The sequence below is a fragment of the Anolis sagrei genome, chromosome 2 (assembly GCF_037176765.1).
Source record: "Anolis sagrei isolate rAnoSag1 chromosome 2, rAnoSag1.mat, whole genome shotgun sequence".
Lineage (NCBI taxonomy): Eukaryota > Metazoa > Chordata > Lepidosauria > Squamata > Dactyloidae > Anolis > Anolis sagrei.
Genome location: NC_090022.1, coordinates 301,299,543 through 301,313,919, shown reverse-complemented (window position 1 = coordinate 301,313,919; position 14,377 = coordinate 301,299,543).

Below are 14,377 nucleotides of genomic sequence, written 5' to 3'. Positions count from 1 at the left end.
TTCGGCAGGTGGCTTTTCCTTTGATGACATGTCCCTTTTGGTGTGGGAAGCAGCATTGGAGTTGTGCATTGCGGTGCAATGCTTGGGGCTATTGCACTTTTCGCACTTGATGTCTTCATTGCAATTGGATGCGAAGTGTGAAGTCGCTCCACAACACCTAAAACAGATGCCCTGCTTCTGAACTATCTGTTGCCTTTCTTTGTATGGCTTCTTGGCAAATTCCCGGCAGTTGGCCAAACTGAGGCCTTTGATGAATGGGAGAGAGCACCTCTTTCCCCTCCGACCTGGGCGCGTCTGTCATGTGCTGAGTTTCCATCTCCTTCACACTGACCGGTCTTTTGGCCTCTCTAGGTGGTTTCTTGTCCACTTTAGGCGCCTTCTCTGGATGGATCCCTTGATATAAAGTAGGCAGGCCCGTCTGGATCGTTCCTTTCCCTGGCCACTGGTGATGAATTGGGGGGTATGCCTGAGAATGGGCCTCCTTGTAGTTAAAAACTTCCTTCCCCCAGGATTCTTGGAGGGTGAAGGGAAGTTTCCTCAGGATCTGCCGCTGAGACAGGTGTTGATCGAGGCACTTGAGACCAGGCAGCTCTGGATTTTCCTTGGCCGACTCTAGCTCTGGAAGGAGATCCCTGAGGTCCCACAAGAGCTTGAAGTCTTTAAGCTTTAAGGTTGGGAACCTTTGGAGCTTCTCCATAAGAGATGCTTCAATCTCCGTGCTGGCTCCGTAATGCTGTTCTAATCTAGCCCAGGCCTTTTTCCAAAGCTTTGTTGGGATCAGCTACGTGGGCCGCGTATATCTTCTTAACTTGTGAAGATTAGGCTGGACCCAACCAAGTGCCCAGAAGAGTCAGCTCCTCTTCAGGCTTCAGCTTTTAGTCTCTAATTGTTCTCTGGAAGGTGACCTTCCAGAGAAGGAGTTCTTCAGGCTTGTCCAAAAACCTTTCGACTCCTTTATTTTTGAGGTCCCTTTTGGGACTCCTAAGGATCAAAACAAGCTGGGATTCAGGCGTTGACGGGAACAAGTGAGGCGTTGGCTGTTGTGGGGTGATATCCCCTCGTGCTCCTTGCGTCGACCTTTGGCCCTTTGGAGGGATAACATTGCCTGCGGATGGACCAATGGCTCTGTCGTGACCCACAGAACACAGAATGTCTTAAACAGCAGTTGAGGTGCAAAGTAATAGTATTTTAATGCAAAACAAACGTAATAAAGCACTTGAAAGTCAGTGCAAACAGTTCAAAGGATGTTTTCAAACAGGAACACAAAACGCTAGATAAGCAGGCTTGAATTGCAGCCAAGAAATAACAGGAGATACGATGAACTAGGAGCAAAATACAAAACAAACAGTCTTTAAGAGTTGCAAGGCATGAGGCAAAGTCCGATAGGCAAACGCGTAGTCAGTCAGTTCCAAGGATCAAGAAGCCAGAAGTACACTCACGAGCAAAGGTTCCAAGGTCCGAAGCATGGCAGGGAAAACAGGATGCTGGGAATCCAAAACAAGATTTAGGCAGAGAACAACACAAAACAACACTTTGTTGTCTGCAAAGGAATAGGTCCCAGAGTGCTCATTTTATTCACTATCAGAAGAATGAGATTCATTACTTGCATCTGATTCTGCTCCCACAGCTGAAGCATCTACACCACGCCAAGCCTGCCACCTTTGCTCTAGTGCCTGATCCTGCCAATCAGTACTCTCATTCCCATTATCCCTAAAACCTTCAAAATCATCACTTGATGTTGCTTGATTGCAAATGTCTCTAATGTTCTGAACCAGAGTCCAGTCTACAGCCTCCTCCATCCCATCCTCACTATCACTGGAGTTATCTGCTGTGTCTCTAAGCTTCTTAGACATAGTGTCACTCTCACTGCCAGAATCACTAGCCACTCTCTTTACTCCCCTGTAATCTGCTTCCAGAGCCTCCTCTGGCCTGAATCCTGCAAAGTCTTCTTCATCACTGGGAGCCAGAAAGATGTCACGAATGCGTTTCAGCTGGTGCTGATTCTCCTCTGTTTCTGCATCACTCCTTCTTCTCCTACTAGTAGTAGTAGGTATGGTGTCAGAATGCTGACTCACAACAGGCTCCCTGTGAACTTGCTTGTAGGGCCCAATTGGTGCTTGGCTTTAATGGTTTGGTTTACTTTCCTGGGATCTTAGTAGGGAGGCACATGCAACCTGAGCAAGGATGAGCTCACCGCTATGATGCTCTGCACTTCCGGCAACCCAAAGGCAACTTTAGGGGGGTCTGCTCTGACCGAAGAGAAACGTCTTTGTTTCCCTCGTCAGAAACCTGGCTATTTATGCCGTTGAGATGCACAAGCACCTTGGAAGAAGGGTTCTGTGTTGGCAACTGACTCACATTTTCTTCTTCTTTATATATATATAATGTTTTTATTGTGAACTTTTAGATACATAAAAAGTGGTGGAACAATTGGGTAGGGAGAGGAAAGTGCAGAAAGAGGGGGAAGAAGAGGAATTTAACTCACTCTCATACATGCACACATACATTCGCTCATTCACATGGAGAGAGTATTCTCTCCACATAGAAAAGTACTTCCAAGTTAATCAGGAGTGACTTTCATTTTTCTTTTTCTTCGGGCTTTACGTTTCTTCTGGAAGGCGGGAGGGGGTCTCTTTGTTTTCTCAGCTTTGCCTTTTATTAGGCTGGGCTAGTTTTCTTTGAGTACCTAATAAGTTGTTGTTGTCGTTATTGTGTTGTTTTTCATATGTTTGTTTTAGTTTTTTTAAATTGTATTATGCTTTATTTTAGTTTTATTTGTTTGAGTTTGATTTAATTAATGTTTTGTTCGATTATTCTTTTTTCTCCTTATCTAGGAAGTGGAGAAAGTTATCCCAGTTTGTTGTTTTAACCCTATTCCAATGTTGGGACATTCTTTGTGTAAGGAGGTCCATGTTCATGATGTTGAGAACTTTCAATGTCCATTGCTCAATTGAGGTGTTTCCGGGAATTTCCACATTTGGGCCAATTTGATTCTTGCTGCCGTTATAAGATAGATAAAGATTTTATTCGTGTTAATGTACATATCGAAGTCTGTGGTGCCTAACAATAGATACTCTGGTTTTAGCTCAATTTTTTTTTTCCTGGCAACTGCTCTTTATTTACAGCAAGACCCCCGTTTCTACGGAGGATACTATCCTGGTTGGATCGCAGTTAAATGAAATGGGGGATACAACCATATGTCATTAGAAGAACTTTTATCAAACTTTTATTATTTGCATATAACATTTCATGTTCTCAGTGTGGCAAGTGCTTCACTCAGAGAGTCGGCTTGAAGAAGCATCAGAGAATTCATACTGAAGAGAAACCCTTATGAATGTTCTCAGTGCGGGAAATAGTTTTAACAGAGCTCAAAGTCGGTGGTGATCAGGGAAGTGGTTTAGGAAGAGGATTAGAGGGAGAGGAGGGGAGCGTGTTTGAAGGCCGATAATGGCGGCGGCCTCGCAGTTGTTGTATCTCCTTCTTCCAGCCTTCTTAGCCTCCTTTCCACGGCGCCCTCTCAATTGACCCCCCAAGGCCACCTCCGTGACCCTGGGTTGTTGTTGCTACAGGGGGCGACTTACGGGAGTCCCAAATGGGGGGGCTTAAGCAGATCAAGCTGGATTGTGAATTCCTCCCGTGGTAAAGATCCACTGCTCTTCCTTGGGTCGGTCTCCGTGTGGAACTCTCTCTGTCTGCTGTGTCTCTTAATTTCCAAATGTAAGATTTTTCTGTTCTCTCTTGATTTTGTAATGTTATTTCTACCGGGGCATGATCAGAATTATATATCGGAAGTATCCTTGATTTGAATACTTCTGTTAACAATGTCCTAGTGCCCCAAGTCATATTCAAGCGTGACCAGGAAAGATGGCGATTCAAAAAAAAGTATAGTCTCTCTCATCCTTGTGTTGAAATCTCCAAATGTCCACAAGACCAAATTCTTCTCATAGTTGAATGAAAGATTTGGGTAGTTCCCCTGCTGTGCGTATTGCCCTCTTTGGTCCTTTCAGTGATTTGTCTAATTTTTTATCTAGGACCCCATTAAAATCGCCCATAACTATTAGTTCTTCGTATTGTTGACTTATGATATACCCTTTTAGTTTCTCAATAAATTTACCCTTGGCCCCATTGGGCACATATATATTGCAGATCAGAATGCTGACACCATTCACTTCAATCGTCACTCCCAATATTCTGCCATCGCTGTCCCTGAAGGTCAATTTAGATGTTATCCCTTCTTTAATGTAGGTTGCAACCCCCCCTTTTTTTTCCTTATTGGAAGCATGGTATAGCTTCCCTAGTTTTTCCTGTTCTAAGTACATTTAACATGTTTGTGAATGATGTGGGTTTCTTGTAAAGAAATTACTTCATAAGACCCTTTTTCAGATGCTGCCAGATTGTTTTCTTTTATTGGGGGAATTTAGCCCATTAACATTATGAGATATTATTCTAATGTTCTGAATTATAGGATCTTAGAAGTTTATTATCAGTCTCAGGTTTTGTTATCCCAGTATCCGAGGAGTAAGTATAGTCCTTTGGTGATTTCTTTCTTGGTCTCTTTGGTCTTTTTCTGTTTCCTGTATGATCGTCTGATGTCTCTTCTTCACTTGTCTCATCGCCGTTATTTGTTTGCTTTGGATTAGGTGTCTTTTCCATCATGTTTTCCTTTGGTTTCTTTTTGTTGTGTTTTCTCCACAACACTCGAGCTTTTGGCTCGAGTGTTATCCAATATTTGGTGTCATTGCAGGATACCATTAGTCCTTCTTTCTTTTCCCACCTGAATCTGATGTTCTTCGCTACTCACATCTGTATTTCTAGTCTCCTCATTTTTATCATCCACATGAACAAAAGCTTATTTATTACAACGTATTCTTTTCCACCCATTGTGTTTCAAAATTGGCGCTATGTGCAGATTCCAGCCATCTTCCTTGACCACCTCTTCCAACGCCTCCTGGGGGGATCAGACCTCCCCAGGAGCGACCGTTTGGCTGCCGAGTGGATGCCTGCATTCCACCCCGACTGCTGCGTCCTACACCCCCTGGGGGATCAATCCCCCCAGGAGCGACCATTTGGACCTCTCTGTGTTTATGCCTGCAGTCCTCCCACAACACCTCCCAGGAGTGAATGCTTGCCTGCCTGCCCAGTGGATGCCAGCATCCCCCCCCCCGACCACCTCCTGCTCCAACACAGCCTAGGGGCCATCAATCCCCACCCCCGGGAGCAAACGTTTGACCGCTCTGCACTGCATACCAGCCGCCGTCCTCCACCACCTTGTCCTCCTCCTCCAGCACCTCCCAGGGGCCATCATTCCCCCCAGGACCAAATGTTTGGACTGCTATGTGTGCATATACCAGCCGTTCACCACCACCTCCTCCTCCAACACCTCCCGGGGGGCATCAACCCCCACCCCCCGAGAGCAAATGTTTTGACTGCTCTGTGTGCACTGCATATCAGCCGCCTACCACTACCACCTCCTCCTCCAACACCTCCCGGAGGGCATCAATCTGCTTGCGTGCCTGTCCAGTGGATGCCAGCGTTCCACCCTGCCCTGACCACCACCACGATGGGGATCAATCCCCCCACCGCCTCTAGCACCTCCGGGGGGGGGGGACAGGCCCCCCTGAACTAACTGGCTGCTGGGTGGATGCCAGCCACTCAGCCATCGATCCTCCCCCATCCCCTACTTCAGGGGGGATCAATTCCCCCCAGGAATGACAGTTTGTCTGCTATGTGGATGCCGGCTGTTCTCCCCACACTTCCTCCCACACCAATCCAGGGGGGATCAATTCCTCCTCTCCCCCCCCCCCAACCAAACTGTTTGTCTGCCTGCTGGGTGTGTGCCAGCCAGGCAGCAATCCTGCCCCACCACACCCTCCTCCAGTGGGGATCACTTCCCCCCAGGAATGACCGTTTGCCTGCTATGTGGATGCCAGCTGCCCTCCCCACAATTCCTCCCACACAACTCGGGGGGGGGGGCAAATCCCCCCCTCCCAGAACTGACTGCCTGCTGGGTGGATGCCAGCCAGCCGTCCTTCCCCACCACCACCTCCAACACAAAGGGGAACCCCCAGACAAAATGTTTTTGTTTCCCCACGCAAAGGAATAGTGTTCGGGCCAATGTCAGATAAGATTTTTAGATTTGTGTTATTTTCCCCAAGATGCCAGCTAAAGCCCCAGGTAAAAAGTAAAGACACCCAACTGTCTTTGCTTGTCTTTCTCTAAAGCCCCGTTTCTAGTTTCCAAAAACAAGAAAGAAGTAGTAAAAGCCCCATTTGTAGTACCTTACCCCGGACACCCTATCAAAGATCAATAAAGGAAAGACCAATGGGAAGTGTTGGAAATGCAAAAAAGAAAAAGGAGATTTTATCCACATGTGGTGGAGATGTAAAAAAATAAAATCCTACTGGTGACAAATCCACAAAAACAATAGATTTTAAAAATTAAATTTATCTGCATATAACATTTGTTCTTCTCTTCTCTTTTTTGTTTTGAAAATGAAAACAATTGGAAATGCTTGTGTTTGATGTCTACTCAACAGAAACTGCCAAATGAAGCCTGTTCAACATTTAGGGAACAATAGGGTTTCTTTCCAGTATGGATTGTCTAGTGGAAGTCAATAGTGTACTTTTGTGGGTGGGTACATATGTGTGTGGGATTTTTTTTTCTTTTTCTTTTTTTTCTCCTTTATCCTTTTTCTTTTTTCCACTCTTTACTATTTCGTATTGTTCTCACTCTTTCCCTGTAAACCAGGAAACACTTGGAAACTTTAATAAAATTTATTTTAAAAAAAAAATTACAAACCACACAATGCATCATAATTACACGTCAAAAACATAGTACAAAAACATCATCATCACAATTACACAAGTCAAATCGCTTCAAAAGGTAATTTAATCCAAATTCATTCTGAATTAAGGAGATTACGACTACCTAACCATGTCTATGAGACACTGCTGTTTGCACTGTTCACTCCGTTTTCACCTGCAGTTCAGCTGTACATGTTCTGGGATCTTCATCGGTTTCATCTGCACCATGTGCTGTAGTGGTTCTCAAGCTGCTCTCTTCTTGGTTTTCATTATTTGACTTTTTCTTTTTTGCCATGTTCAGTTGCTTTGATAAGACGTATAGGCATCTTCCTGAGTCTGGTGGATGACAGGAAACACTAATAGCAGCTAACAGGGCTTTAAGTTTCAGAACAGCAACTCAAGTTGTCAGACAAATTGCACAGTAAGGGATAATCTGTTGCGCTGAATCAATTTGTTGCGCAGTAGCAATGTCCAACATGCCCAAAACCCAATGCCAAAGACACAGACCAGTCAGAAGAAATAAAACAGTAGAGCTTTACTCTTGGTTGCAGAGTTGAAAACAAAACAGCTTGGCACACTTACATAGTCTCTGTAAGTAATTCACAATAAATCTTCTGTGTTATAAATTATAGAGCATAACAAAAGTACATAGTTACTTCACCATAGCATAAGCTTCTTGCATCTGCTCTCCAGCAAGTCAAACAGCCAACTGCTAACCGTTTGCAAAAGCCTCAAAACTGTTACATTCAAGAGGCGTGGCCTAGCCTTGCTTAGCTGAGCTAGTTTTGCAGCACCAGTTGATCATTAACATTTTGCAAGGCTTTTCTGCAAGGCTTTCTTTAACACACACACTGGACTTGCAACAATATACTGTAATATAGTCCACAGCTGCTTTTAAGAAGGTAGAAGAGCTCTGAAAGGGGAAAGAGCAAGAGAGCATTGATGTGACTGTATCATATGTTTTTATAATATTTCAAAAACATTAAAGATAATTACATGGGTAAAAAAAGGAAACTTGTGCTGTCTCACGCTGGGCCTGTGCACATGACTGTAGACAGGACATAAATTCCGTGTGTCCAACGGGACGCCGGGGCTGCCTCAGATTAAAGGCCCTTGGATTTCCTTAAAACAGAGTCTTTAGATTGCTTAAAGGTTCAACAAAGTTCTTTATTATTGAAAACCGGTATTTTAAGGCTTTCTTAACAGTCTATTGGCTCTCTCAATCTTGTCCACGGGGAACAGGCACTATCTTCATAACTGTATACTACCTAATGGGGAAATGCTTAACTTCTTTTTTTTTTATAAATAGTCTTTATTCAGAATTTTGTTTTTAAGACATACAATTATACAAGTAAACATTCGATAAAGAACAATCCAGGAATTAGGGGGATAGGGAAGAGGGGGAGGACGGGGAGGGAAAGGGTCAGTGAGGTGAGGGGGTAGAGGGGTTAGTGTTCAGTGGGACAGGGTTATGGGGGCATCTACACACATCGTTACGTAAACATCTACATCAATCAACAAATAGCAGTAGACAAGTGAGCTTCCTCAAAGGTTCAGCAGGGTTGTACCAATAGCAAAAAGTTAAGTGTCTCTATATCGCCTAGCAACTTCCCTATTCTCCTATAATTATGCTTTTACTCTCTCTTAAGTAGCGCCTAAAGGGCTGCCAGTCAATCCTGCGTCTCTTGCTGGTATCGTATGTCGTGCTCGCTAAGGTATCCATTTCCATTAGATCCCTGATTTTTAATAGCCAGGTGTCGATTTTTGGTATTGATTCTTACCTTCTTCCCACACCAGACAAATTTCATCATATCTTTTTTCCATTGGGTGAAGAGATGGTTAGTTCTAATCACAGGTATTGTCTGAAACAGGAAAATCATTCTAGGGAGAAGATTCATCTTTATAAGAGCGATTCTGCCCAGGAGGCTTAGGTTTAACTGCCTCCAGCTTTCCATCTTTTTGCAAAGTTCTCTCCATGTTGGCTCGAAGTTATTCTTGATCAGTTGTGAGTTGCTGGATGTCAAACTTATCCCCAGGTATCTTATCTTATTGGTCACACTGAGCTTTGAGATATTCTCTAGTTTAGTCTTCTTAGCTTTGCCCATGTTTTTAGTCAGGATTTTCGTCTTTGTCCTGTTGACTCTGAGCCCTGAGACCTTTCCGTATGTTTCTATCTTATCCATCCATGTTTGAGTTGTTTCGATAGGGTTCTCTATTATGCACACTATGTCATCGGCATAGGCTTTTATCTTGAATTCGTCCTTTCTGATCTTAGTTCCTTTAAGTTCTCTGTCCCTCCTGATGTCTTCGAGGAGAATCTCCAGCGTCATAATGAATAACAAAGGGGACAGGGGACAGCCCAGCCTGGTACCTTTTTCTACTGTGATCTTCTCTGTTTGTTGGCCGTTGATCCTTATCCTTGCACTCTGCTTTTAATAGATCGTTTTTAGTGTATTAATGAACTGAAAACCCATATCCTTCTCTCTTGCAAGCTGTAACATGAATTCCCAGTTGACCCGGTCAAAGGCTTTTTCGGCGTCCAAGAACATCAGTCCGAGCTCTTTTTGAGGATTGGCCTCGTAGTACTCTAGTATGTTGAGTAACGTTCTGGTGTTTTCACACATTTGCCTTTTAGGGAGAAACCCTGTTTGGTCTTCATGGATCGTGTCGTTGAGTAGTGCTTTTAGTCTGGTGGCTATGATCCTCGTGAAGATTTTGTAGTCGTTATTCAGGAGGGAGATGGGCCTATAGTTTTTGACATTGTCCTCTTCTGTATCTTCTTTGTGAATTAGAGTTATTGTCGCCTCCTGCCAGGACTCTGGCATGCTCGCGTGTGAGAGGATGTTATTGTAAATTTCCTTTAAAAGCGGTATCAGCACTTCTTGGAATCTTTTATAGTAGACGGCCGTTATCCCATCTGGTCCAGGGGCCTTGTTATTGGGGAGGTCTCTGATGGCTTTACTGATCTCTGACTCCTCGATGGGTTTATTAAGATTTAGTCTTTGATCATCCATCAGTTTCTCTAATTTGTGGGCCCCCAGGTATTCGGTTACCTCTTCTATAGGGATGACATCTTTTCTATACAAGTCTCTGTAGAATTCTTTAAAGTGTGTTCTGATCTTCTCTGTGTGATAGCTGATACCGTCCTTTGTGATCTTAGCAACGTGCTGTTGTTGCTTTCTTCTCTGTAGCTTTCTGGCCAATAGTTTCCCTGGTTTATTAGCAAATAGATAATATCTTGCCTTGATATTTTTTAGATTTTTGGCTAGGCACTCAAGTTGGTACGAGTTAAGCTGTTTTCTTAGAAATTCTAACTCCAGTTTGGCTTTTTTATTGCTTGGTTTCTTCTTCACCAAGTTTTCTTTTTCTTCTATTCTCCTTTGTAAATATGTCATCTCTTCATTCCTTCTCCTATTCCTGATTGCCCCTTGTTGTATAAACTGCCCGCGCATATATGCCTTACTGGCATCCCACACCACCTCCAGTTTGGTTTCCCGGTTTGCATTTAGTTCAAAGAATTCTTGAAGATGTTTCTTGTTGTAGTCCAGGTCTTTTTCTGCCATCAGGAAAGAATCATTTAGCTTCCACGTTCTCTGGTGTCTCCTAAGAATTCTATTACCAGGGGGCAATGGTCCGTGATGGATCTGGGCAGTATTTTAATCCTTCTGATCTTAGTAGACAGTGCTTTAGTTACCCAGCACATGTCAATCCTGGACCAGGTGGAGTGCCTGTTGGAGTAGAAGGTATAGTCTTTCCCGCTGGGGTTTCTTTCTCTCCAGATGTCTTGGAGGAAAAGTTCTTTCTTCGTCTGTAAAAAGCTGCCTGGAAGTCTGCCACCGTTTATGTCTCTCCTGTTCCTTTTGGATTTGTCCAGCCCACAGTCAATCACACCGTTAAAGTCACCCACAATAATTAAATTCCTAAAGGACTGTTCTAACACTTTGCTCCTCAGAGTCTTAATAAATTTTGTTTTGGGTCCTGTAGGGGCGTAGATGTTACATACAAGGGTATCTAAATCGTTTATTTTAATCTTAACTCCCACCATTCTACCCTCCTCGTCCTTAAAGGCGAGTGTTGTCTCCCTGGGGTCCCTGACGTATATTACCACCCCTCTTTTCTTTTGGGGCACTAAGGAGTAAAATTCTTTGCCCAGTTGTGGTTGTGCTAAGTATTTGCTATGTTTTGCAATTATATGGATTTCTTGCAGGGCAATGAGATCAAATTTCTCTTTTTTCAATAGATTAAAGATTAAGTTCCTCTTATTGGGAACGTTCATACCGTTCACGTTATTGGAGTATATCTTCGTCTCCTTCATCTTTTGTGTTCTGGATGTTCTGCTCTGAAGGTCCCACTCCTTTCTCCACGTCTTCATCCTCAGTTGACTCAGGTCTGGGTCTTTTCTTTTCCTGTCTCCTCCATGTTTTCCCTTTCAGTTTCTCTTTGCTTAAATTTTCGCCAGTTGCGGTTGGCTGGTCAGTGTCCTCTGTTTCCGATGGCGTCATCGGATCTAGATCTTTTATGAGCTTCTTATGGAATTCCTTCGCTTTTTCCTCCGAGGTCAGCCAATATTTGGAATCTTTATATGTGACTTGAATCCCTTCCAGCCGTTCCCATCTAAATTTGATTTTACGTTTCTTCAACTCGTCCGTTAGAAAATAATATTTTTTCCTTTTATTCAGCGAAATTGTTGAGAACTCCTTGAGGATTATGACCTTCTGGCCGTAATAAGTGGCCAGTTCTTTATGCTTGGCTTTTATCACTTCATCCCGGACACTCTTCCTTGTGAGTTTGACCACAATGTCCCTGGGGGCGTTATTCCTCCTTGCGTAGTTAGAGTTAACTCTGTGAATGGTGTCTATTTCTTTATTTATATCGTTAGTAGGAATTTTCAGAATTCCGGCAAAGATCTCACTTGCAATCAGTCTTAAATTTTCTTCTTCTTTTTCTTTGATATTCCTGAGTCTAAGTTGTGTGTCTGTTTCTTTACTGGCCCACACTTCATGTTGTCTCTCCAGTCTTTCGTGCGATTCTTCCATTTTCTTCATTCTGGCTTCTGTTCTCCCTTGTGCCTTTTTTGTGCTCACGTTTTCCTTCTTTAGGGCTTTTATCTCTTCTTTGGCCTCATCCACCTCTTTCTTAATAGTCTCGATGTCGACTTTCAGTTCTTGTCTTAATTTTCCCATTTCTCTTTGGAAGAGCTTCTCGATATTTTTCTGCGTTTTCTCCTGGTTGTCTTCTATTTTCTTTTCTATTTTTTCCTGTATCTTAAGCATTTCTGCCATTATATCTTTTAAGGAAATCTCTCCCTGCGTGGAGAGTCTTCTGGCTGGGATGGGCGTTAGCCTTGTTGTTGTTGGGTCTGTTGTCGTAGTTGTCATCGCGCTAAGGGCCTTGCTCTGTTTCGAGCTCTGCTTTTCTGTCCTGTTGTCCGCCATCCTAATTCCTTCACTCCTCTTCTCATCGGCGTTTTGTCTTCTCCTATTCCACTTCTGCTTCTTCTATTTTCCCTGGGGGGGGGGGGTATTCTGCAGGGAAATGCTTAACTTCTAATCTGGGCAGTCTGTACTTGCCTCTGGAGCCCCTGAACCCGGTACCAACTGCGTCTGGCTTCCGCAAGTAACCCTTACTAAGCAGAGCTTTGTAGACTTCCAGAGGAAAAAGGAGTTCAGGTTTCGGTAATGGCTGGCTGAAGTCCCTCAGCGAAGGAGCTGTAAGGCTGTATAATCCTCGACCAAGCTACGGGACGTTTCTCCCCGGCCAAGCTATGGGACCTATTGCACTGGTATATGATACATCAAGATTGAACCTCACTGTTGTTTCATCCTTATTACCATTATTATGATTCATATCCTCAATTTCACACTACCACTTTCAGTTCTTCCCAGACCTATAGCCATTATTAGCAGCAATTATAAAGTGCAAGGTGAAAAGTGCATTTACAAGCTTAAAGTGGCGCGTTGGAAGCAGCATTAGAATGACAGCTACTGGAGATTGTCCGTTCGTTAAAGTGCTAATGAATCCGTTCGTTAATGTATTAATGAATCATAATACAAGATATCACAGTATCACAGAATAGGGTATAAAGTTAAAAAACAATGACATTCATTCACAGTTCAAAAGGTTGCTAAGGGGCTCTGGAATTGGCAATACTATCAATAGCTAAACTCAATAACGTCTTCCCATTTGCAAATTTATAATTTAAATCGTAGGTAACAGGCAGAGTAAAAACACGGGAGAGCATAAAGTGCAGTATTATAGTTGCAGTATTATAGTAAGTTGGAAGACACTAGCAGTTTGACCTTGAGTTCCAGGAGGGAACCGCACAGTTCCTCTGCTGATAACCTTCAGCCAGTCTGCAGCTGTTAATAGTAATCTTCTCTTCGTTGGTGTCAAGACCCAGGCGGACCAACGAGGCAAAACAGCAGCTTAAGGGTTAACAGAAGGTGTTTAATGGCAAATTAACAAGTCAAAAGGCTCTTATCAGCAGAGCTTGTAAACAAAGGAGTCTGCGGCAGGCAGGAATGTAAGCAAACAGCAGCCCAGGCAGTCTGGGCAGGAAAAAGGAAAGCAGGCAAACAGTTCGCAGTAAGAACTGAATATAGGCAGTCCAAAAATCACAAGGCAATAACCAGTATGAGGAGCGGTCCGACGTCAGCACAGGAGACAGGCAGAAGCGTAGAATGGTCAAGACGGTCCAAGGGTCAGGGCAGGAGACGAGACTCACGGTTCCAAGCCAGGCAAAGTCGTCAGCACGATCACGGAAACACGGTTCTGGATGCAAGGACTCAAGGCAAGAGTTAACAGCAGGATACACAGGTACACGACACTTTGAACTCTGCAACATAATGGACCCCAGGCTACTCCTTAAATCCCATCAGAATCACTAGATTTGCTTCCAGGTGCATCTAGTTCCACAGGTGAACTTCGTTCTCTCCATTGTTGCCAGTCTGCGCTCCGGGCTGCATCCTGAGAAGCAGTATCCGAAACCCATGTGTCTGTGAACCCTTGGAACTCATCGCTGGAAGTTGGAGCATTAATGACATCCAAAACCTCCTGGACCTTGGTCCAGTCCAGCTCTTCATCATCACTTTCAGACCCGTCGCTATCTGCTATATCTTTAAGACGTTTGGAAATGGATTCCTCATCACTGTCTGAACTGCGTGCTACTCGCTTTACACCACGGTAATCCTCCACCTCCATCTCCTCACGAGTAAACCCCTGAAACTCTTCCTCATCACTAGATTCTAAGAACAAGTCCCTAATGTGCTTCAGCTGCCGTTGAGCGTCTTCCTCTTCCAAGCCTCGTTTTCTCCTTCTAGCACTAGTAGATACATGAGGCACACGCTGAGTTACAACAGTTGGGGTCTGCAGCTGTTAATAATAATCTTCTCCTTCGTTGGATTAGATAGCACCACACAACAATAACATCACACAATATTCACTATTCAGTCCGATGTTCAAAATAATAGAAGTTGAATTAACCTGCCAGTTATATCTATCCACTTATAAAAGGTAAATTAACTAAAATGCCAAAATTATACAAAAAGGAACAAAAATTCTCAATGAACTGCGCC